This window comes from Bactrocera tryoni, chromosome 3 (assembly GCF_016617805.1).
Source record: "Bactrocera tryoni isolate S06 chromosome 3, CSIRO_BtryS06_freeze2, whole genome shotgun sequence".
NCBI lineage: Eukaryota > Metazoa > Arthropoda > Insecta > Diptera > Tephritidae > Bactrocera > Bactrocera tryoni.
In genome coordinates, this window is record NC_052501.1 from 15,447,030 (window position 1) to 15,470,214 (window position 23,185).

General features: G+C 35.5%; 1 protein-coding gene and 1 long non-coding RNA gene across 2 annotated transcripts in view; both read left to right on the plus strand.

Annotated features, from left to right (window-relative positions):
• Window positions 1-1,467: 1,467 nt before the first annotated feature.
• LOC120771035 lies at window positions 1,468-16,552 on the plus strand. Its single transcript, XR_005704948.1, has 3 exons — window positions 1,468-1,582; window positions 13,931-14,243; window positions 16,514-16,552. It is a non-coding gene; the product is annotated as an uncharacterized LOC120771035 (long non-coding RNA).
• Window positions 16,553-16,754: 202 nt separating this feature from the next.
• Window positions 16,755-23,185, plus strand: part of LOC120771034 (apoptosis-stimulating of p53 protein 1) — a 123,950-nt gene continuing 117,519 nt past the window's right edge. The window contains exon 1 of the mRNA XM_040098823.1: window positions 16,755-17,091. The gene's annotated coding sequence lies outside the window, so the exon portion shown is untranslated. The remainder of the gene's footprint in view (window positions 17,092-23,185) is intronic.

A 23,185-nucleotide genomic window follows, 5' to 3' on the forward strand; every position in this document is an offset into this window, starting at 1 on the left:
TAAAATTTCCGTTACTTTAGGTACATTTTTAAAAAGTGTTCCCAAAGAAAACAAATAAAATTTAAAAAATTCTGTAAATAGTTGGCAACGCGGAAAAATTGTTTTCATCGAAGCTCGATTCATTTAGGAAAAAACTTTCATATTTTGGAATCAAGGAATTTTCAGAATGAAATTAGTTGCTTTAGATCTTTTAAGTTCTACTATGATCTCACTTAATTTCCGGAATTTCAAGATAAAACTTTGACCAAAACAAAAACAGAAATAATCAGAATATTTTACAAAGCAGTTGACAAGGAGAGAGAAATTATAATCTTTTGAGTTCGGACATGAAAATCTTTAAAATTGTATCCTGCTTCTTCTCTTTGAAATTTCCGTTACTCCACGTAGATTTTCAAAAACTGTACCCAAACAATACACAAACAAGTTTCTATAATTCAAGAAATAGTTGGCAATGCGGCCAAATTATCTAAACAGTAAGTGGAAAGAGACAAACCAATAATAACGGCCCATATTACCTGACTAAGTGTATTTGTATTGCTGAACGTATCTAAACATTAAAACGCTCTCTAACTGATGCCAACGTAGCGAATAGAACACAACAAAACAGGTAAATTGTTACTCACTACGCCGACACACAGATACAGGTGAGTTCCAGACACATACAGGTGAGAGCACACATACAAGTGCGGGCACACATACAAGTGACAGCACACATACAGGTGAGAGAGCACACAAATAGGTAAAAGCAAGATAAGCAGCAGAGAGTGTGAGAGTTGGAGAGCACGCAACACAAATACAATGCAGCGAATGAGAAAAGGTTGTTAACCAGAAAAAATTCGAAATACCAACGATCGACCAAGCGCACGAATGAATCAGCTCGAAGCGAACAGGTACGAAGTGCCAATAATACGAGTGCCAGTGTGGAGGCAACAAACACTTAACGAACAAAAACGGCCGAGAGTAGCTGACTGTTATTGACATTTACCGATTCGCTGGATGTTCGAATGAGACGTAATGCATGTGTGTTTTAGGAAATGTGTGTGTATTAGTAGTGGACGTGGGAAAAAGTGACTGCGCGAGCACACCGCGCAGCACTAATGAATGATGAGCACGCTCTTTGCGTGGGAAAGAGTGCCAATGCCAGCAAGTGCGCTTGACAGATGCACGAAAGCGGTTGCCAGCGAGTAAAATATGCTTATAATTTGCAACACATTAGGCGGAGACATTGTTGCAAGTGGCTGTTGCAAGGAATTTCTATTATAAGTTGGCGCATAGCTTATGGCTTTCTTCAAAGAAAATGCCACTGCGCTGCAAGGCGGCGCGCTCTTGCCGCATGCGCGCACATATACAAACAGCCAACGCGCTGAGTGAGCAACTGCGCGTCGGAGCTGTTAGTTGGTAGCGGCTTGCTGGCGGTGCGCTCGCTAAAATCGAAGTGCGGCTCAAATAGTTTGCCAGCGCATTTACCTGTTTGCGGACGTGTTTTTCGGTGTTTTACGTGCAACGAGGCTAGAGCGTGTGCGCGCGTTACTAATTTGTTGTTTTTGAGGCAGGCCCGCTTGCTTGCCGTCTACACTTGAAGGTGCGCGCTTGTGTGTTTATATTTGTATATGTTTATCTTGATGTATAGGTGTGTGCGTGTGTGTTGTGTGTATAAAAATTGTGTCTGTGTTTGTTGCTTACTTGGTGAAGCAAAGCGCTATGCGGACGCGAGACGACGCCGCGCACTTAATTGAAGAAAATATCACGAAAAGATGTGGCTCGAGATGAAAGAAGCGAAAAATTACTAGAAAGAATTAACAGAGTACAACGCTTTTACGCCGCAACGATCGTTAGTACTTATGTATATGTATATTAATTACAAAAAAATTAACGTTTACGTCTATAACGTAGCGGTTTCTTAATTACGCAGTGCAATTATACAAATATGCCGCTTTCGTATGCAGCGCTATATACATATTTATAAATATATAAGTACTTAGTTGTGGAAAAATACCGTAAATAATATACAAGTGCCTGGCAAAAGTTGAAAATATTAGCAAAAGTTCATTAACTAGCACAATTTTGCGCATCACTGTAATTACTAGATTTTTCAAGCCACAAAAAATCTGAAAAAATTAGATAAAAAGCCGAAAAATACAAGAAATTCCTGAGTGCAATTGACAAACGTGCATTCTTCACTGTAAATACACACCAATACACAGGCAAACAGTGCGGTAGTGTGTGTGCGCTTGAGCCGCGCCTGTGTATTGGTTGCTATGGCAGTTACCAACGCGCCTATAAGTGACGTCGCCGAAGCCTAAAAATAACATTCAAAAAATATATGCACACATATACGTATGTATATATTTATATACATATATACTTATGTATTTATAAATAAAAATAATAAAAAGATCGGAAGAGAAAATTGGAAAAATTAAATTAATAAAAACTAAATATAATAAAAATCAAAAAAAAAATTAAAATAAAAAAAATTGATAAAATTAAAAAAAATTATTATAAAAAAATAAATAATAAAATTAATTAAAAATAAAAAAATTAATAATCCGATCTTAAAAAAATATTTAAGTAAAAAATTAAAAAAATAATTTTAGAAAACTCAAAATAAAACTAAAAATATTAAAGAAACTTAAATTTTTGCTTAATGCGTAAATATCAACACTTCTGCAAAAATCCTCCTAAAAACAACAACAAAATAAATTATTTCGCACCCAACAAAATCGCTTACTTCCTACAACCGTCCGCGTGAAATACGCCACAGCAGCATTTAAATTCAAGCGCAAGCAAATACAATGCAAAAAATAAAAATAAAACGCAACAACAATAAAAAATTTACAAAGTTACAACTTCATTGCCAGCGCGCGCACCAGCGAGTAGCCGCGGTAGCTGGCGCCCAACATAGCGCAGCGCTCGCCGAAAACTTCCAAAAGCTAGTCACCACAAGCGCTTAAGCACACATACATATATGTATATCGAAATGTGTTTGTATAAATGTGTGTGCATGCAAGTGTATATTGTATTTCAGCATTCTGTGCGGCCATCAATCGAGCGCTTCACTTCACTACACTTCACTCTACATTTTGCGCCAACTCACCTACTCCAAGCCGCGTCCAACGCGCGCGCAGCATCCCAAACTCCCCCACTCGCCTTGGCAGACCTGCGCTCACTTCATGTATAAGTACTCTTGATGTACCAGCACACCACACTTGACAGCGCACCACACCGCACCGCACCGCACTAGAGCGCAGCGCACCACATCGCTCTACCGCGCAGCGCTGCGCATCGCATTGCGTTACAAACAGAGATTTGCTCTTGAAAAATCCACACACATACCGCCGCGGCTATGAAAACGGTATAAACGTGATTTTTTGCCGTTTTGTTTTTGTTTTTTTATTGGTTCCTTTTTTTTTTTTGTTCGTTTGCGAAACGCGCGCTGTTCACCGCAAGCCGCGCGCTCTGAAACGAACTGGAAATCATTGCGCGCCGCCATCGTCAATGCTTCTCTGTTTGTTTGTGTATGTCTGTATGCGCGCTTGATTGCGCGGTTTCCTATCCGCTTGTTTTACTTGTATGTCGCAATGCCAGCGGCGAAGCGCGGTGCGGTCGCTTGTTTAATTTTTTTCCTGCCATTACTGGTATTAAGTTTCTCAACGTTGCGGCTGTTGTGGCTGACTGAGTGACCGTCCAGCCGGAGCTACTTTGTTTTCTCTGATGCTGTCCGGTGATGTTCGCAGAAAAATTCTTCTTCTGTGATTTCAATAATTTATTGTTGTATTTGCTTTATTTATTAATGAATTTCAATGCGCGTCTGCTGATTGCTGTGGTGTGATTGCGGGTTGTGGCGTTTCCATACTAATATCCATTCAATGACAATATTGCTCCATTCATCACGTCAGCCCATCAGCTGATGTTAAGTTTATGTGCCGAGTGTTTGTTTCTCTTTATTTAATTCAATCACTTGATGTTGGCCGACTATCGTATTTTCGGACGATCGAAGATCGCATTTGATCACAAGAACGGTATTTTTGGTGAAGTTAAAGACTGTTTTATAATTAAGTTTAGATTTTGGAATACAGTGTATTGTTAAACCTACCGTTTAATAAAGTTTAATCTGAAGTTACTAGTTTGGAAAAACTCTACACCGCTTTGGTGAGGAAAACACAATAGAAAATATCAAGCCTTTAAGTAATATTCTATTATGCCAGAAATATGGATAAGTTTTGCAGTAACAAATTTACTTTAAATCAAACTTTCCAACAAATTCAAGTAGTTGTATGCACAACCCCGAAAAATCAGAAAAAGTGCGAGAGAATATGTTAGCGTTTCTCTGAGTTGGTCAGGTATTTAGGGATGAATTAAGTTTAGTAAACTGACTAGAAATCATAAGAGAATCAAACGATTGCAATACGTCTCTATTCAACAGAAAACACACAATTGTATAGACCATAACAACTGCCTCATATGCACTCCTTAGAGATCCCGAAACTATCTAATATTTCGTTTAAAACTAAATAAAGTCTCTGATATTGGCTCCGATTACAGATTCTTATGACAAATCATTCGTAGGTCAATAGGGATTAATATGAATATTAGGAATCTACAAATAATGAACTTTCTCTACTCTTAGTGCAATTAAATTTTTTTAGTTAAACATTATACCAGTTCCGGGTTAAAACACTCGGTTTCAGAAGTTAAAGTTTTCATACCTATAGATAAGTTCTTAAGGTCACTGCTCTCTGTTGAAAAAGTTTTGCTTATTTGTTCACACTTTTGCCCCTGTTTTACCACTTTTTCACAGAAGTGAATAGAAGACTTCCAACCGAACTATTACAGCAGTTGGAGGGTGGCTTTGTTAAAGCCTTGAATTAACATTCCTTAACTGTGAAAGTTTTGCGCAGATTTTGTGATTGTTTTTTATTAAAAACATTTTCAATATTAAAAATTTTTTCATTTATCAAAATGGATATTTTCATGGCCATTTTTGCTTCAATCTTTTTCTGTTTTATTGGAGTAGACACCGCTTACGTGGTTAAAGACGAATTTAAAACAGCGCGCCAGTCGTTCTTCCTTTTCACTGTTTGGTGCCAATTGGGGATTACAAAAGCAACCTAAAGCATCTCCAACTGGTCTTTCCAACGGAGTGGAGGTCTTCCTCTTTTTCTGCTTCCTCTATCGGGTACTACGTCGAATACTTTCAAAGCTAGAGTGTTTTCATCCATCCGGACGAGATGATCTAGCCAGCTTAGCCGCTCATCCATGGACTGCAGTACTCGCCGTTGTCAACCTATAGAAAAGACCATAAATGTTCCGCAGAACCTTTCTCTCGTAACGCCGACTCATCAGATGTTGTCATCGTCCATGCCTCTGCACCATATAACAGGATGGGGACGATGAGTGACTTGTAGAATTTGGTCTTTGTTCGTCGACAAAGGATCTTACTTCTCAATTGCCTACTCAGTCTGAAGTAGCATCAGTTGGCAAGAGTTATTCTGCGGATGTCATTATCTCTTCGCATTTTCCTTGCATTGTAAACTTGGTAACAGAATTTGACTCACCACTATCCCAGTTTTGACGAATCGTAGCTACTTAATCTCACACAATCATAATGGTTTTTTGCTGTTCTTGGGAACGTTGCAACTTCATTGAGTTAATCATCTGTAGCTTCTGCAAATATTTCGCTGTTAATTAATCAATTTTCAATTACCTTATACAGTAACCTTATAGAACTTTTCCCTTTTTTTTGAAATTCGTGCATCAAAACATGGCAAGAATTCATTATGGCTCGAATGACATGATCCTTTAGGCCCAAGGTAGATCGCTAGACATTCTGAGAGCTCTTTGGCCTCAGTAAGACCAGCCTCTCCCGAGTTTGGGGGTTCTAACTAGTCGCTGCTCTCAACACGTCCTGCCTGATTTTCACTTTGCGATATCAAAGCTTAATCACTTGGTGGCCTAACCAACTGGGAATAGAAATTAATCGACTTGCGGTCAGCGTTTTGCCGTTTAGAAGATCAGCTACACAAAGGACCATATTCAACGGTTCATGTGTGATCCCCATCTTAAGGATCAGTTATTGGACCTAACCTAACCTTACTCATATGGGTGTATTTATTTTTGTATAGTAATTCCTAGTCCTACATCTTAAAATATTAGTTGAACTTAGTTTGATCAACTTTCAGATTTTTTGGAAGCCAACCAACTAATACTAATACTAATAGTATAAATGTATGAGTTGAAGAATAGTGGTCTTAAGTCATATGCGTAACATAAACCATTTTTGGAGGGCCCTATCAAAAGTATTGTTGTTGAGTTTGCGAAGTGGCAACTTTTATAAGTAATGAATTTCTCAGCTAAGTCCAAATTCTCTGATCCACTGCTGCGACCCGTTCATCATTTTCAAAGCTAGTCTTACTATCTTCAATTCCCACTTCACACCTCAACCACACATATCGTTGCTCAGCACACCGTTTCGTCACACAATTACCAGCACTTTTGTACTTGGGGAAACTATTTTTATTGAGCCATCAAAGGTCTGGCCACGAGTTGTCTCCTGTGTAATTTTCTCTCCCAGTTAAACAGTTTAGACGCCTCGTCACTTGCCCACTTCAGTAAATGTACAATTTCATTGTACAAGCATCCGTCCGTTCAACAGGTAACCACCGACCACCAACCGTCAACCGCTAGCCGCCATCCACCATCCACCGGCCGCCAACTGGCTATTTGTTCATCCGCCCATCCGTTATTCATCCGGTCATTCAAACGCACAAATGACTTGTATACGCGTATTAATGGCGGTTGGCCACAACTTGTCTATTGACTATTGATTAGCGGCGACACATTCACCAACCGATTCATTTAGTTATTGGACCACAATAGGAACACACATACACACGTGGGTAACCATGATCTATGCTTGTAAGTGGGCTGACTGCCGGACTAAATTACCGCTGGTGTGGTACATTGGTGGTTTGCTGGAGCACAGTGAGAATCTCGTTGTGCTTCGTTGAATGATCAGACTTATATAAATATAAATATAGGTAAATATAGGAGTAGTTATATAAAAATGTGCAATAGGGTGGTTCTTAAAACCAAATATAAGAGTTTTCGGCTTCACTACTTTGAATCAATAATACTAAGGTCAGAAACATTAACAGTAAAAAATTTGTGGCGATTAAAGCACATTAGGGTGTGTCGAAGTGAGTTTCAATTTTCGATAATCCTTAAAAAATATAAAATTTTTGAAGACATGATAGTTTTTCTTGATAAATTGGTCGAACATGCCGATAAATATAAATATGGTAGTAGATTTATAAACTTATGTATTAGGGTGGTTCTTAAAAAAAACAATTGAACGATATCTTACTGTTTAAATTGTGTAGCTATTAATATCACAGTATAGATATCTATAAAATATAAAATTTGGTAGACTTTCATTAACATTAGGGTTTGTGGTCAAAATTGTGGTCATTTAAAAAAAATAAAAAAATGTCTGATAACTTGCTTTAACGGACAGTTTTATATAAATATGTATAAACAAAAGTGTATAAATAAAAAAAACATTAGGGTGGTCCTTGAAAAACCAAATTAGTGATAGTTTTCCAGTTGTATTAATGTGAATTTTGCACGGCTAGATGTATTCATTCAAAATATCGTGCCGATTGAAAATTTTTGGTGTTTGTCATCCCTAGGTCCAAACTCCGTATACTCTGAAAAATTAGAAAATTTTGCATGTGTCATCCTTAGCAATTAAAGTACTGATATAACGATTAAAAATAAAATAAATTTTTGTCTAAAACTGTATCGCTGACATTTGAGGACAACCCTAATAATTGATAATTTCATTCAAATATCATTTGAACTGCATACATACAATGATGGATTGTCGATTATGCTAAAACTCTATCAATTTTATATTATTCATATTATCATTAGGGTGCGTCGTACAAAGGTAAATTTTCCGATCCCGTAAATAGGTCAAAAACTTAGTGTTTTTCTTTCTCTGTTACTTAATATATATTGTCTCAGTTTTAGGGAATGATATCACATAAATATACATTTCGGAACTTCATAAGTCATTATAGTGTATTGTGAACACATTTAAGGACGCCCCTAATAATTTAGAAATGTTCATATATATAATTTTCTGCATTCATATACCAGTTGCACTAAATGTTCTGATGCTTATATGGATTGCCGGTTGGCCGGTTGATCGAACGGAAGGCTGCATGCCTTGCAGCTTTGCTGCTTAGAAAGCTCCGCTGTCCATATTACGCTTACCGCGGTGAATGGCTGCACTGAAAGTGGGATAAATGTGTGATTGGATCGATTGCGCCGATTGACTAATAGCGAGCCGGTGTTGTGCACCGCTTCAATTGCCGTATGGAAAGCCTTCGCTCGAGCCACTGCAGCGCTGTTTCGCGTGTTGAAATGCCATCGCCGAGTCCGGTCCGGTTATATATCAAGTATGCCGGTTGCCTTGATCCGATATACATATGTATGTACATCGATAGCCGTATGTCTGTATGTGTGTGACTATTTATGGTTGATTGCTTGACAGCTGCCGCTTGAGTGATTAACTTCACCATCAGCATTGACGATGTGATATCGATGACCGATCTTGAATTGCATACGGTGATGCTATGACGACGACATTCGAAAACTGGCTGTGCGCGAAGAAAAGTCGCCAAACTGCTGTCGCTGCGCAATTTTTATTTTGCAAAATATCGCATTTACAACGACAGCGGTTGTTTTTGTAATAGTTGACTCGGGTTTCAACTAGATCGAACGCCTAAGCGCGACATGAGTGAGTGTGTGCCGCGGTGGATATGTGTGTGTGTGCGCGCGCGCATGTGTAGTGATTTCGTCTAAACAGCGCGCGTTCCACTCCATTTCCCTGACGTTATGAGCGAACGTGTGGAGCGCTGGCAGGCGCAGGCGCGCACGCGGAAGGAGGCCAAGCGACGCGGTGGCGGTACAAACACACCTACACTGCCACACTAACGCTTCAAATGGCAGCAATAAAAATAAGCATCACAACAACAATTACAACAGCAGAAAAAACTAAGCGCTGATTTTTGTGTCGATGTCGACGCCTGCTCTACAATATGTTGTTGTAATCTGTCGCCGCGCAGTCGCTGTCACAGTTGACGCACGCTTTGGAATGCGCCGTCAGCGCTAGCACGACGTTGTTATTGCTGTTGTTTTATACAGTTCGACTGTGCGCTGCGCTCTCCAGTACTCTTTAACAAGCAGCGCAGCTTCCCCACGCGTGCTCTCCCAATTGTTGCTTCTCACCGCCGCGCCACATACCGGTTTTTGTTGCTGCCGCCGTGCTGTTTGCTGCGCGGATTCGTAGCGCTCAGTGTTTTCTACTGGTTTTCTTTCATTGTTTAGCTTTTTTTTTGTATTTTTTGGTCTGAGTTTTACTCTCCACAGCTCCAGCGTTCAGAGATTTCGCGCTACGCGCGGCTAACAGCCGCAAGCCATGCAGCTAAGAGGCTAGCGTAAAAACTACAACTATCACAAACATTAACCGAATAACAGCAACAAAAATAACAAAAAAATTAGTCTGACTCCACGCCGCCAACAATCACCGGCGAGCGCTTGCCTCGTTGCGCCGCGCTGGGCCGCGTTGTGCCGCGCTGTGGTCGCCGCGTCGTGCTCCAAGTGAAGCGTAGGCCACAGCGTAAGCGCAGAAGAAAAATACAATAAAAACAAGAAAAACAGAAACTGTAAAAAATAACAACAACAACAGCCAGCATTCATTGTGAATGTGATTTTTCAATTGTTTGTGGGTGCGGAGCTTATGGAGCGGCGCAGGCGCTGTGTACAGCGCGGCTGATTTGTGGCAACCAAACTCAATTGTAAGGCAAGCGAGTGACAGACGTTACTTTGCTGCTGTTGTTGTTGTTGCTATTGCATTGTAGGGGGAAACAAATAAGAAGGAAGCAGTAAAGTACCGACATTGTGACAGACGTAGGCAGCATTGCGACAACAACAATAAATATAAAATCAGCAAGAAATGCTTGGTGAACAATGGCACGAAAGACGGCAATGCAATAAATACACACAAACCCACATACATATATATGTTGACGTATATATCAAATGCCAACTATGGGAAACAAAACAACCGCAAAGCCAAAGCAAAAAAAAAAAGAATAAGACACACAAAACAAAAAGTCAAAGAAATCACAAACAACAACAACAGCATATGTACATAAGCTTTTATGTAGTCGCTTTATGTGTACAATGGGAATTATGGCACACAAAACCGTCAAAGACCGCTAAGCGGAGTGTAGGAAACAAACCGCGAACTTCCTCCCTTTGTTGCTAAATTAATTGTTGTGATATTTTATTTACTTCTTTATTATGGCGTTCATTTCGCTGTTGCTGCAACTTACTTTCTTGCCATTTTTAAGCTCTCCCCAAACGCTGTGCGATGACTCATTGTGTTTTAGTTGGAGTTACTAGCAACTCTGTCTACAACAACAATCGCACACAGTGGTAATACTAAGCTGAGCATTACCGGCTTGCGGTCTTGCAACAAACAACGAAAACAAAGTGGCAGTAATGAATAATACCGGTTGTACCGCAACTGCGACACTCTACGTCTTCATTTTGAGGTTAACCGTGTTTTCGTTTCATTGCTTTCATACAATGATACATGCGAATGAAGACTAGAGTCGATGTTTTGTAGTTCCCAGCTCTTTGGGTATAAAACGAGGTCTTCATGACACTAGATTAGTTTCTAGGCGGCTTGTTGACATGATTCATAAGTCCTGGCTACCAAATATTAAGTTCAGAAGTCTATAGACTTTTCAGATATCATAAAAGAAGCTACAGAAAACTGGCTGTTAGATGAAAGAAACAGTTGAGCCTCAATTATTAAGCGATTCCATTTAGATTGAAATTATTCAACGACGACTAAATTGAGTAGAAGTCTAGTCTAGTATTCGTATTGGAACTTCTTTAAAATTTAAAATTTTACTGCACTGTAATGTGCATAAAAAAATTCCTAAAAAAATATAAAATAAATCACAAAAAACAATCCCAATAATGATTCAGTAGGTAGTTGGGAACTAAATAACTTAAGGTCTAGAAAAAGAAAAATCCAGTATTTTTCAACAGATGGCTTTAGTAATCTCTATCTCCCTATCGGCTTAAGTTATACAAATATGTTACATTAGACTACTTTGGATGAGGTTGAGAAAAAATTTTCTACTATGAGTGTCTCCACAGCGGCCAAAGCTTTAAATCAGTCCTATGCTATCAACGATTGGACTGTCTGAGGGAAGAAATCACTCAGAAGCGGTCACATTGCCCAATATTAGAGGAATTGTGTTTCATGAAGACAAGGCTATACGATACACGTCGATAGTTACTCGCCAGAAACTCCAGTAATGTTTCAGGAACTTGATTTTAATGCTTCCACTTTAAACACCTTATAGTTCGAACTTGTCCCCACTTGATTATAAATTGTGCCTGTATATGACGAATTTATTTCTGGTGAAAACTTCATCTCTAGAAAGCTTGGGAGTCCAATCGCCTAGATTTTTACCAAGACCAATGACAGTGCAATTATGAGTTTACCTGCAAATGGTATTGAGATTGTGGAACCAAGCGGTGCATATTTGACCGAAATCGGACTATTCTAACTTTGCTAAAGAAACTTCACATTTATGCTAAAATAATGTGTTTCTCTTTACCATACCTTATATAACTGATTCCAGCTTTATGATTGTCGGTTTTTAACAAAATCATATTAGAAAATATGATTTCACGGATTTCTTCGACGCGATTATTGCGCCACCCTATAAGATGCATTATACTGCATTTCTGCTTTTCATTGACTGCCTTATGCTGCCTACACTTATTTATGTTAAAAATTCTAGTTTATCGAAAGGCGTATTACTCACAACTTCACCCTCTTTTTTCGGAATGGAGATACATATTAGCTGTTTTCGAGTCGGTACTTCTCCATTCGATAGGACTTAGTTCTAATCATGTCTAACAATTTACATGGGAAAGCAGCACCAAGATTACATAGTTAAAATCCTCATATGGGTGTGTATCTCTTTAAGCTAATATAAACGCTCACGATTTTATCTCTATTGGATTATGCCAATATATTGCTTTTATACCGCTCTCCATTGACATTAACGGTGTCACCAGCTTCATTTTGAAAGAAGTACAAACCGATGATCCCACCAGACCAAAAACCACACCAAACTGTCAATTTAGGTGAATACAATGGTTGTTCAGGAATAATTTGTGGATTTTCTTCGCACCAGAATCAACAGTTTGGTTTATTTACCGCATCACTCAGATAAAAGTGAACCTCATCCGAGAAGTTGATTTTCTTAAAAATACTGTTATTGTTTTCAAGTTATTCCAAGGCAAAGTCAGCAAATTCACGATGTTTACGGTGGTCCAATGGCTTCAGTTCTTGAGTGAGAACAATTCTTAACGAATTCAAGCCCAAATTCTTTTTCAAAATCCACCAGATTATGGTTTGAGACAATCGCCATTCATAAAAACGTCTTGGAATCGACAAATTACGGTCTTCAGCAAAACTTGCCTCTTGAAAACTCGTTGCTATGAAGATGGTTCTGAGATAGTATTCTGCTATATTTTGTCATGCTGTTACTTCCACCTGAGAAAATCTCAAAAATCTTCAATATGCTCCCAATTTAATTTTTACTTGAAAGATACTTCATACCGAATGGCTAGAGATTGATTTCTATATTTCCCTCATATTTTTATAGCAAATAGTAAAGAAATTTTGTATAATAGTCATACAACTCTCATAAAAGCTCCAATAAATCCAGTGAAAGTAAAAAAATTTTCACATTACATCATATTACTTAACATTTGCTCTTATATACTTAGGTATGCATTACCTTCCCGCTTGATTTATTGATCCGCATTCCATCGGCTTAAATGTATTAAAAATCTCACAATTTGTATCCTGTGTTTGTATCTATTTAACTCGTAGTTTTGCTTGTGCATGTTGTGACATCTGATTCCCGGAATATACAAAACACTTAATGAGCCGCTCTCGATCACTCTCTCACTTCCTGTCCTGCTCTCCGGCGTTCAATCAGTCACAGGCTTGCTTATATTGAAGCGGGGGTGGATGCCAAAGATCTTATTGGATTTTCCACTCTACTTTGCATTTGTACATTGACGCCTACAAAAGGAGCTCAAAAATAGATAAAATAAAAACGATAAAAATAAAAGAAAACCGCCGAACGCATTTAGACAAGTCGAGCCTGAGTTTATGAGCATGAATGAAAAAATAAACATTTCCAGAGTCAGTCAAACAATTACGACGAACGTGAGCGCAGTGCTGACTCGAGACAGCACAGTTGCTTTCATTGCACAGAGACAAGAGTTTGTGATTTGCCGATGATCGTGGCGATCGTGGCGATCGTCAGTTGCTTAGTTGAGTTGTAAACGGTTGGTGCGGCGTCAGCGTTTCTGCGATCTTAAAGATACTAAAATTGTGGCACAACAAAAGCCAAAAAAGAAAAGTGATGAAGTAAATGTTAATGACTTAGGTAAATATATCTATATACATATATGTATATAGTTATATATCTATTATTATATATATACATATGTATATATATATTTATAATTTATTATTGAAAAATATTGTGTGTCTCTGTGAGAAAAGTGAAAAAAAAACCATCCAAATCCATAATGAACTGTAAAAATGCGTGCTTTAGGCAATTAGCTGCCGCCGCAACACAAATTCCACGCTTAAATTAGTAACACAAATTTCTATATTAAACGCATTTACTTATCGGTTACCGGTTTTCTACGCTTCTGCCGCCGCTGGAGAAATGTGAAATATTTTTGTCTGTCTAGAAATGTGTGTTATTTATATTTTCATCTTCTGTTTTGTTTTGTTTCCTTACAGTTAGCATATGAGCGTAGTAACAGCCAGCAGCTAGACGACTACAGGTCTTCAAAGGTGTAAAACAACAACAACAAAACCAAAACTAACAAAGTGAAAATTCGAAATACTAACAGCGAGCCGAAATATTAACGCAGCACGACAAAATAAACGAACTAATGAAGTGTGTTAAAAGCGGAATGAAGCGTGTTTTGGTAGTGAAATAGTGAAAACAACAACAAATAAGTGCGTTAGAAGAAATCTTGTGCTAAAATGTGCGGCCAAAGTGTTGACAGCGTTCGAAATTGATTGAAAATTGTTGAAAGCGCAAATAGAGGTGAGCAAAAATGGTGAATTAGTGGGTTGGAAAAGTTTAATAAAAGGAAAAAATATTAAAAATTAAATGATTAGGTTCAGTATATAAAAATTAACAGGAAATTGTTTCAAAAATTTTAAATAATAATAAATTGTTGCAAAAATATCATTTTACATATGTATGTATTACAAAAAATGTTTAAAAGTATAAGTCAAAATTAAAAAAGAATGACTATAAAATAAAATTAAAAAAATATAATTACTAAAGATTAATAATAACTTATTGTTATAAATACTATTTTTTTCAAGAATAATTTAACAATAATAAATTATTGCTATAAATATTAATTTATATTTTTTACGAAAATTAAAAACAGCAAATGTCGCTCAAATATTAATGTTTGTACTTAAAGAAAAAATGTTAAGGCGTTAAAAAATTATTTTATGTAATTAAAAAATATTCCACATAAATAAATACATAAAAATTTCTGTATCACTAAAAAACAATGCAAAAAAAAATATATAAAAATATAATAATAAACATTAACGAGAATAATTATTAAAAAAACTATCAGATCAATAAAAAAATTAAGTGAAAAGCGATTAAGTGTCTTTAAATTGTCTTTGTTCATAAAAAATTACTTAAAAAAATCGAAAAAAATAAAAAAAAATTATAAAAATAATGTAATAAACTTTAAGAAGAAAACATACTTAAAAAATATTAATGAGAAAAAGGAAAAGCGTATGATAGCTTTTAAAAATATTATTATCCAAGTTTCAAAAATATTACAATAAACATTAATAAGAAAAATTATTAAAAAAAAAGATTAATTAAAAAATAAATAAAAAGCGTATTAGTGTCTTTCAGAAATATTATGCTTAAAAAAAGTTAAAAAAATGAGAAAAAAATCATAAAAATATTATAATAAACATTAATAAGAAAAACTATTAAAAACAATTATTAATTAAAAAATAAATGAAATGCGCATAAGTGACTCTAAATAATATTATTCACAAAAAAATTTTTTTAAATGTCATAAAAATATCATAACAAACATTAATAAGAAAAATTGTTAAAAAATATCAAAAAAGTATCTAAAATTAATACTAAAAATAAAAGTTGAAAAAAATATTAAAAAAAATAAAAAAGTGTTAAAGATAATAATTGTGAGAACATGCTTTGTATAGTGATACAACAACAACATATTTTGCATTTATTTTTTTATGAATAATATGAAAATAAATAAAAAACAACAACAAAAAAAGTATTACAATAAAAATGTATCAAAATACACAAAAATATAACTAAAAGTGGTTAAAACAAAAGCAAAATTAAAAAAAATATATATATATAAAATAAACAAAAATATTGAAAACAAATATAAATAAAAAACAAAAAAATAACACAAATAATATGAGAAACTAAAATATATGCTATGGAAAATATATAAAAAAAAAAAAACAAATATCAATTATTAAACTTAATGTACTAGAAGAACATTAGAAATTTAATGCACGAAATGTGAGAAACGAAATATTTAAATTTTTACGATTTAAATATATTTTTTTATTATTTTTAGGCAAAGAAATTTTTTTAAAATAAGCATTGCCAAACTTTCAAAAAATTATCAAAAATGCAGGAAACAAATAAAAAATATTAAAATTTATTTTTATCAAAAGAACTAAAAACTAAAAATTTAAGGCAAACAATGTGGGACATTGGAGCGGAAGTGCTTTAACTAATTCAATTTTTTACTACTGTTCTTTTATATAAAAAAGTAAATTTTTTTTATATAAAAAATGAAAAAAATTTAAAAACAAAAATTTATACAAAAAAATTATTATACATATATAAATATTTAAAAAAAACAAAATTTCAAGTTTAAGAGAAAAATAGTTTTAAATAAAAAAATTTCTTATAAAAATTTATGAAATAAATACAAAGTATTAACATATAATTCTTTTGAATAAATTGCACATATAAAAGAATATTTTTTTTTTAAATAAGCAGTAGCAAGATTAAATAAATTTTGCAAACTCAAAACAAAAATATGAAAATGTCTTAAAAAAACTAAAAATTAAAAAGTTAGGGCAAAAATTGTGGGTATTAAATTTTTTTTATACAAAAAAAATTAAAAACAAATTTTGTATAAAAAAATGTTGTACATACATATATAAACATTAACAAAAAAATTTTAAAAAAAGTTTAAGAAAAAAAAATGGTATTAAATAAAAAAAATTATAAAAAATTATGAAAATTATAAATAATATTAACATATGATTTTTTTGTAGAAATAGCACACACAAAAAAATATTTTGTTTTAAACAAAAATTTTAAACACAATCAAATAAAAAAGTGCGTCTAAAATATTTTCCAAAATTATTTTACAAAAGCGTCGGTGGCACTACAAAGCTTGGCTGCTGACAAGCAATCAGCAGCGTGTCAAGTCAACAATACCGCACAACAACAAAAAAACAATTGAAATTCGTACGAAATAACTAAAAAAGGAAAATTCAAAATCAACAGCGAAAAAACAAAAGAAAAACCGAAAAAATTATAGCTAAAAGGAAAAACGACCGAAAAAAATAATAACAACAACAACAAACACTACCGGCAATCCATCAACTCAGCAATTTTTCAATTCGCCCACCAAATTCAACAGCGCGAGTGCAGCCAGTGAAGCAACAACAACAACAGCAAGCGTTAGCACCGTGTGACCGACCTACCGCACGCATACAGTTGCACACTCGAGCAAACACACACGCGGATAGCAGATAGTAGGCAACAATAGCAAAAACAACAACAACAAACAGCAGCAGCAGCTAGTTTATTTGGCAATCGTTGAACCTGCAACGGCGCATCAACTGAGGTCAGTAACACCACCGACTACAAGTCACGTTTGTTTACCTCATAAAACACAGAAACACACACACATACAACGTAGATATTTAGTAGTAAAAACTTGCATGCAAACATCATACATACATATATACATATGTACATATACCATACATGTATGTAGGTATGTGGTTGGACGGCGCGCGAGCGCTTGTGTCCATATACGTTGAAGGCAGATAAACCATAGTTGGGCACTGCCTTTGACTCCGGCATCCACACCCACAAATCATTTGCGCTACACAAGCATACATACATACATATAAGTATGCGACCCGAAATAGATATGTGTGATGTCGGCTGCTTGCTATGGTCACATGTGTGCAACCATCTGCAGGCCATGCGTCGCCAGCGCGTTACTCAATTGCGCGACGTCGTTGTTGTGCCGTTGTTATTTTCTTTATTTTATTTTCAATTTTCCTTATTTGTTTGTTCTTTATTTGCGCGCTGATTTGAAATTTCGCTTTCAATCCGAATTCCAATTTCGAAATATCAACAGCGCACGAGCAGCCGCGCCATTTCTGGTTCAACGCTTGCTCCACTCGTCAGCCAGCGCCAATTCGCATGTGAGTCTACATATGCATGTTTGTGTGTGTGTGTGAGTGTGCTCTGCAATTACTTTGACTCACTTTATGCGCGCATTTTTCGCAATTTTAATTTTATAACTTTTTTGCCTTTGATTTTTGATTGGAAGTTTTTATGTGATTTTGTTTTTAAATATTCAAGGCACACACACAAACACACAGCCCTACATGAGTGTACATAAATTCGCAGTATGCATTGCCCTTTATTCGCATTCGCCATGTGGGCTTCTGGTACACGCCCCAATGCGCTTCGATTTGGCGCGCTGTGTCCGCGTGCGCCGCGTTTGCCATCTCATGGGACCTTAAGTGGTCCAACGGCGGCGCATATGGCAATGAGTGTTGCCGCTTGTGCCGCAGCCAGCGTTTTCAATTCAATACTCACATATGTCGCGCTTTTGGCCGCAATGAAGCGTGCGCGCTGGTGCACAGTGTGTTGAAGTGGCAAAAAATAGCAAAATATTTTTGAGAGTGTATGAAATTAAAAACTAATTTTAGAAGTTGAAAGCATGTACTCGCAACAAAATTTATTTTTTAAAATAACCACAAAAAAATGTTGTTCTTATTACAAAACTACTCGCTTTTGGGTGTGCGACTTTGATAAATTATCTTAGCTGCCCCTAAATGTAGGCAACGATTTTTTGTAGTTTTGCTAAATCCATTGAAAAATTACTGATAAGAAACTTAAAGCGTTATATGCACTTGTGAATTTCAAAAAAGCAATGTCTTTGAATATATAGTAGATAGAATGTAAATATATTTCAAAAAATTCTCCTAAACTTGAAGTTGTATCGGCAAATAATTTTAGAGTTATGAGTGTATTTGTATGAATTCTTTAACATCAAAGCCTTTATCTCTAATTTAAAATTGACAAAAATCGACTTTTTTTTGAAATTTTTTTCACAAAAATCAAATTTTGTTTGGGAAGTCTAATCTTTCGGTCATTACCTGTATTCACCTATTCCAATAATATATATTTTTGATTTTCTGATCTGTGAAAATTCTAAGCAGAAAAACGTCCTCACCGCCAAAAATCTTGTTTCGGAGGTCTTCTTAGATATCAAGTATGGGATCTATAGAATCCAGAAATTTTCAGAATGAATCGCCTTTTAAAGTTCTACACATTAAGACATCTGTTTCGGAGGTCCTCATGGAGATATTTTTTCGGAGATCCACCTGGAGATCAGCTACGGAATCAATAGCATCCATAACTTTTCAGAATGAATCCCCTCTTAAAGTTCTGTGTTCAACATTTATTTTTGAATCTTGTGTTGTTTTCCGTTACCCATTCACTAGCTGTGTATTTACTTTTCATCTAAAACTCGCGTTTGTCTTAATGAAAATCGAGTTAGAAAGTATTCCAAGGACTTTTTCACAACAGCGATCATATTTTGTTACAAAATTTACTTGTTTCTCCATAAATACCAAAAAAATATTGACCAAATAGAATTATCGATTCATTTGTAAGTGATAAGGGCGGTGTTTTCAAATGTTATTTACAGGTAAATTTCCAAATGGGCATTAAATAGTTGTGTCAATGAGAATACCGGATGTAATTGCCGTTAATTCGAAACCCAAATATAATATTTCTGGACATTGCTATAAAATTCCTTTAAAGAGATGTCCTATTCGTGGTCAAAAAAGCATAAGCATGAAAGAAGAAGAAGAAATTATGATAAATGAACACAAGATTTTTACAATAAAAAATTGCAAAGATCAATCGATTCGAAAAGTTCTTGTTTCAGTAACCATATTATAGGTTACTGAAATTCTACTCAGCTTTTTTTGGGCTATAACGTTTATATTTTCTATTAAATGGTTTGCCAGTCTCTTTGCGTTAGAAAGGGTTGAACACGTACACAGGATTTTCCTTTAAATTTGTCAAAAACGCCTTAAAAATCTCAAAAAAAAACTATAACAGCTATTTCTGGTAATGCTTTTGGTTAGTTAATCAGTAATTTAACCGTTAGTTGTCCTGCAGTCATTGCCTCACACCATTGAAGTTTTAATTATCAAAGCTTCTTTATTCCATAGTTTTTCTTTATTATGATTTTTTCACGAAAATACACTGCTGCTGAAACCGTTCAGCTGTAGGTGTGATCAAAAATTGCTTTTATGCAGTAAATCACTATAAATTTGGACGAGTTCACTACACACACAGACACACGGTTTTTTAATACTTAAATGCGCACAGCGAAGTTGACAAAGTTTTAAATGTAATCTTTTCACGGTACTTGTTTGCAAAAAATAAACCATACTCAATTTGCAATGAACTTTTCTGCATACACTTACATTTGTATGACCCTGCAGGAAAAATGTGAGTACACTGAGTTTAAGCTTCATAATAAATTGTATATTAAATACAGTGTCTTAAGTGTAGACATCCAAATGTTAAGTGATTTTCCAGTTAATTTGTGTAAGTAAGTTGCAGAAGTTGATGTTTCCATTCTTCGAAATTGCAAATGGTGTCCAACATTATGGTTCTGATATTCTTAAAAAATGTATAAATAACACTAATGAAATCTTCAATATTTTGAAAAAAATAATAACGACAGATGCAAGTTTATATTATTAATTAATATTCTAACACTGCATAGAGATATATAAACACATATGCCAAAAGGCTCTCAATGACTAACTGACTAAACATTTACTTTTCTGGAATCAAAAAGCCAGATTTAAAACTTTCTGATGAAGGTGCGATAATTTTATTGTTTTATTAAAAACAAAAAAAAAGTTGAACATTAACAAATATATAAATTGCCGACCTCCGATATTAATGTGTTTTTTGAAAACACTTGTCAACGTCAGCTCGTAGAGTTCGAAAATATCTAGACCAAATAAGTGTTATTTTATTTCTTTAGTTGAAAAAATTTAAAAATTTTGTTCAAATTGTTCATTTTCATTATTTAGTATTCAGAAGCCGATTGCTTGGTGTTGGTCCTCATCTAAATGTTTTATTTTAGAGTAAAAAGCGCTAAATGCTCTATATTTTGAAGTTGTATGAAGGTCCAAAAAATCTTAGCAACCATGGGCCATAAATACTTAGAAACTTCAAAACTAATTAGGAATGTTTATTATCATTCAAAAAAAAATTCTTTGGCATTGAATTTTTGAAGATTTTCTCTTTCAAATGTCGGTCTTCGTTTCAGATGATCCATCCGTTTAGTCCAATTTTCGATGACTTTTTCGAGCATTTCGACTGGTAACTGGCGAATGACCCATGTGCTGTTTTGCTCCAAGGCTTGAATCGTAGCGGGATTGTCCGCATTGACTTTAGATTTTACATATCCCCACAAGAATAAGTCCAACGGTGGGATATCACACGATCTCGGTGGCCAAACTTGAAATTATTTGCTCTCAATAAATCCATTGACTGATGTGATGTGTCGAAAGTGGTGCCGTCTTGTTGAAACCAAATGTCGCCGAGATCATGAGCTTCAATTTCAGTTACTCAGCGCTTAACAAAATTTTGCTCGAAAGCGTCGACTCGACTTCGAACTTTTCAAGAGCCCACAGTACCAAGCGATGTCGCTTGGGAATGTCGCGAGGCTTCAATATAAGCTTATAATTTAAGATCTCCACGTAAAAGTCGTTCCCTACGTCAGTTCGAGCTGCTGCCAACGGCGCCGAATCGACTCTCCACGATTTTCGTATACAATCTCAGCTGCGGTTTTCTTCACTGCATGCTAGACGTGGTCTGTTCAGTCGAATATTATCTAATCATGAATGCTGTGTCTCTAGATAGGTAGTACCCTAAGTGGGCCGACTATCTTGACCATAAGTTGAGTGAAGCGAGCGAAACACATTCTTTAAAGAACGTTAATTTTCGTAATGAAATTTAAGTAAGTCTTTCCATGATGAAATCCCAACAAATATTGAACAAAAATAACATGACAGCTTAACACGGCTTAGGCGTGATCTGTCAATAAATGGGCATTGAAAAAAGTAGCTCTATTTGAATCAACCGTTGGGAGTACACATATTACAGCGGTTTGATTTACAGGGAGCCAAAAGACGGAATATTCGCGTATGCGAGAGCCAGCGACTTTTTAGGTGAAGTTTGATTTTTAGGGACTTTAAAAATTTCTTGGTCAGTTTTTGAGATATCGGAATGAAATTTAATATGTAGGTGCATTTTGAAATTCTACTGAATTTTTGTCGGAATCGGCTAGACCGGAAAACTAGACAAATTGCGTGCTCTTTAAATTTAATTATACATTTTAATTGAAGGCATTAAGCCGTAAAATAAAAAACTTAAATAATCGTTAGTAGAAGAGATATGTACCGTATATACCGTTGAAATATATTTTAACAAAATTATTACCATATATTCTTCAAATAATCTCTCTGTCAGTTGTTAACCCCAATGACCCATCGATGATATTTTACTCCAATCTCTTGATTTCTCATTCCACTGTATCAATTTCCTAGAGGCCACAGCAACGGCATGAGCCGCTGTTTACCTAAACACACACACACATGCACATATTCGCGTTCGCATGCGGGCGTGTTTACTCACAAGTAGTCGCACAAATAAAATGTACACTTTTCTGTTTACCTACAAATATTCATACGCGCAGTAAGTGCAATTGAACAGATCTACAACAACACTTTAACACACACACACACGTTCGTACTTGCATATACATATGTCTGTGTTCGTGTGCGTTGAATATTTAATTGTTGACTCACTGTGGCATCCGACTGTCGAACATTGCCGCCAGATAGTTATCTATGCATGAGCATGTGTTAGTGTGTGTGCGTGTGTGGGCATACGTGTAGGGCAGGATCCTATTGGCAACGCTCCCATTTACAATTAAATATTATTTCTTGTTTTTGCCGCTTTTGCGAGGCATATGTCACGCTTGCGCTCCCGCGTTCGGTAACCCTATGAAATTCACTTTCTCTTGTGTGGGTGCCTCACCCGTTTCAGCTACTGCTGTGTGCTCTACATAAAATCTCATGACATTTGTAGGTTTGAATATATTTATTTACGTGTGAGTGTGTGTGTGTAGTAAAATTCCCCAAATGGAATTGGCAAATTTCGTTAGTAAATTTTAATTGAGCCTCTGACAAATTGCAGCTGCGAAATGCAGCAAATATCGAACGACCGGCGTGACATTCGATCAGTGCGCGCACAAAAGTATGCAAATATTAATGCATGTAACTGGTTGGTGTGCGTCCATGCTTAAATATTTAAGCTTCTCTGTGGATTTTTGGAAATTTAATATTTCCCTCTGCTTTCCTTGGGGAAATGTAGATTCAACTGTTCAATTATTCAAATTGTAAGTCAATCGCGAAATCTGCATTTGTAATTGGCATATTTACGTCAGATTATAGCGGTTAACATAAATCATGTTTGTGACGAAATTGATACATGCAAATACGTAAATACATTAGTATAATGAGTGTGATTGGATCAGTGTTCGATGGAAGTGAGAAGAGCTATGTAAATATATATATATTTTCCCGTAGTTTCTAGGT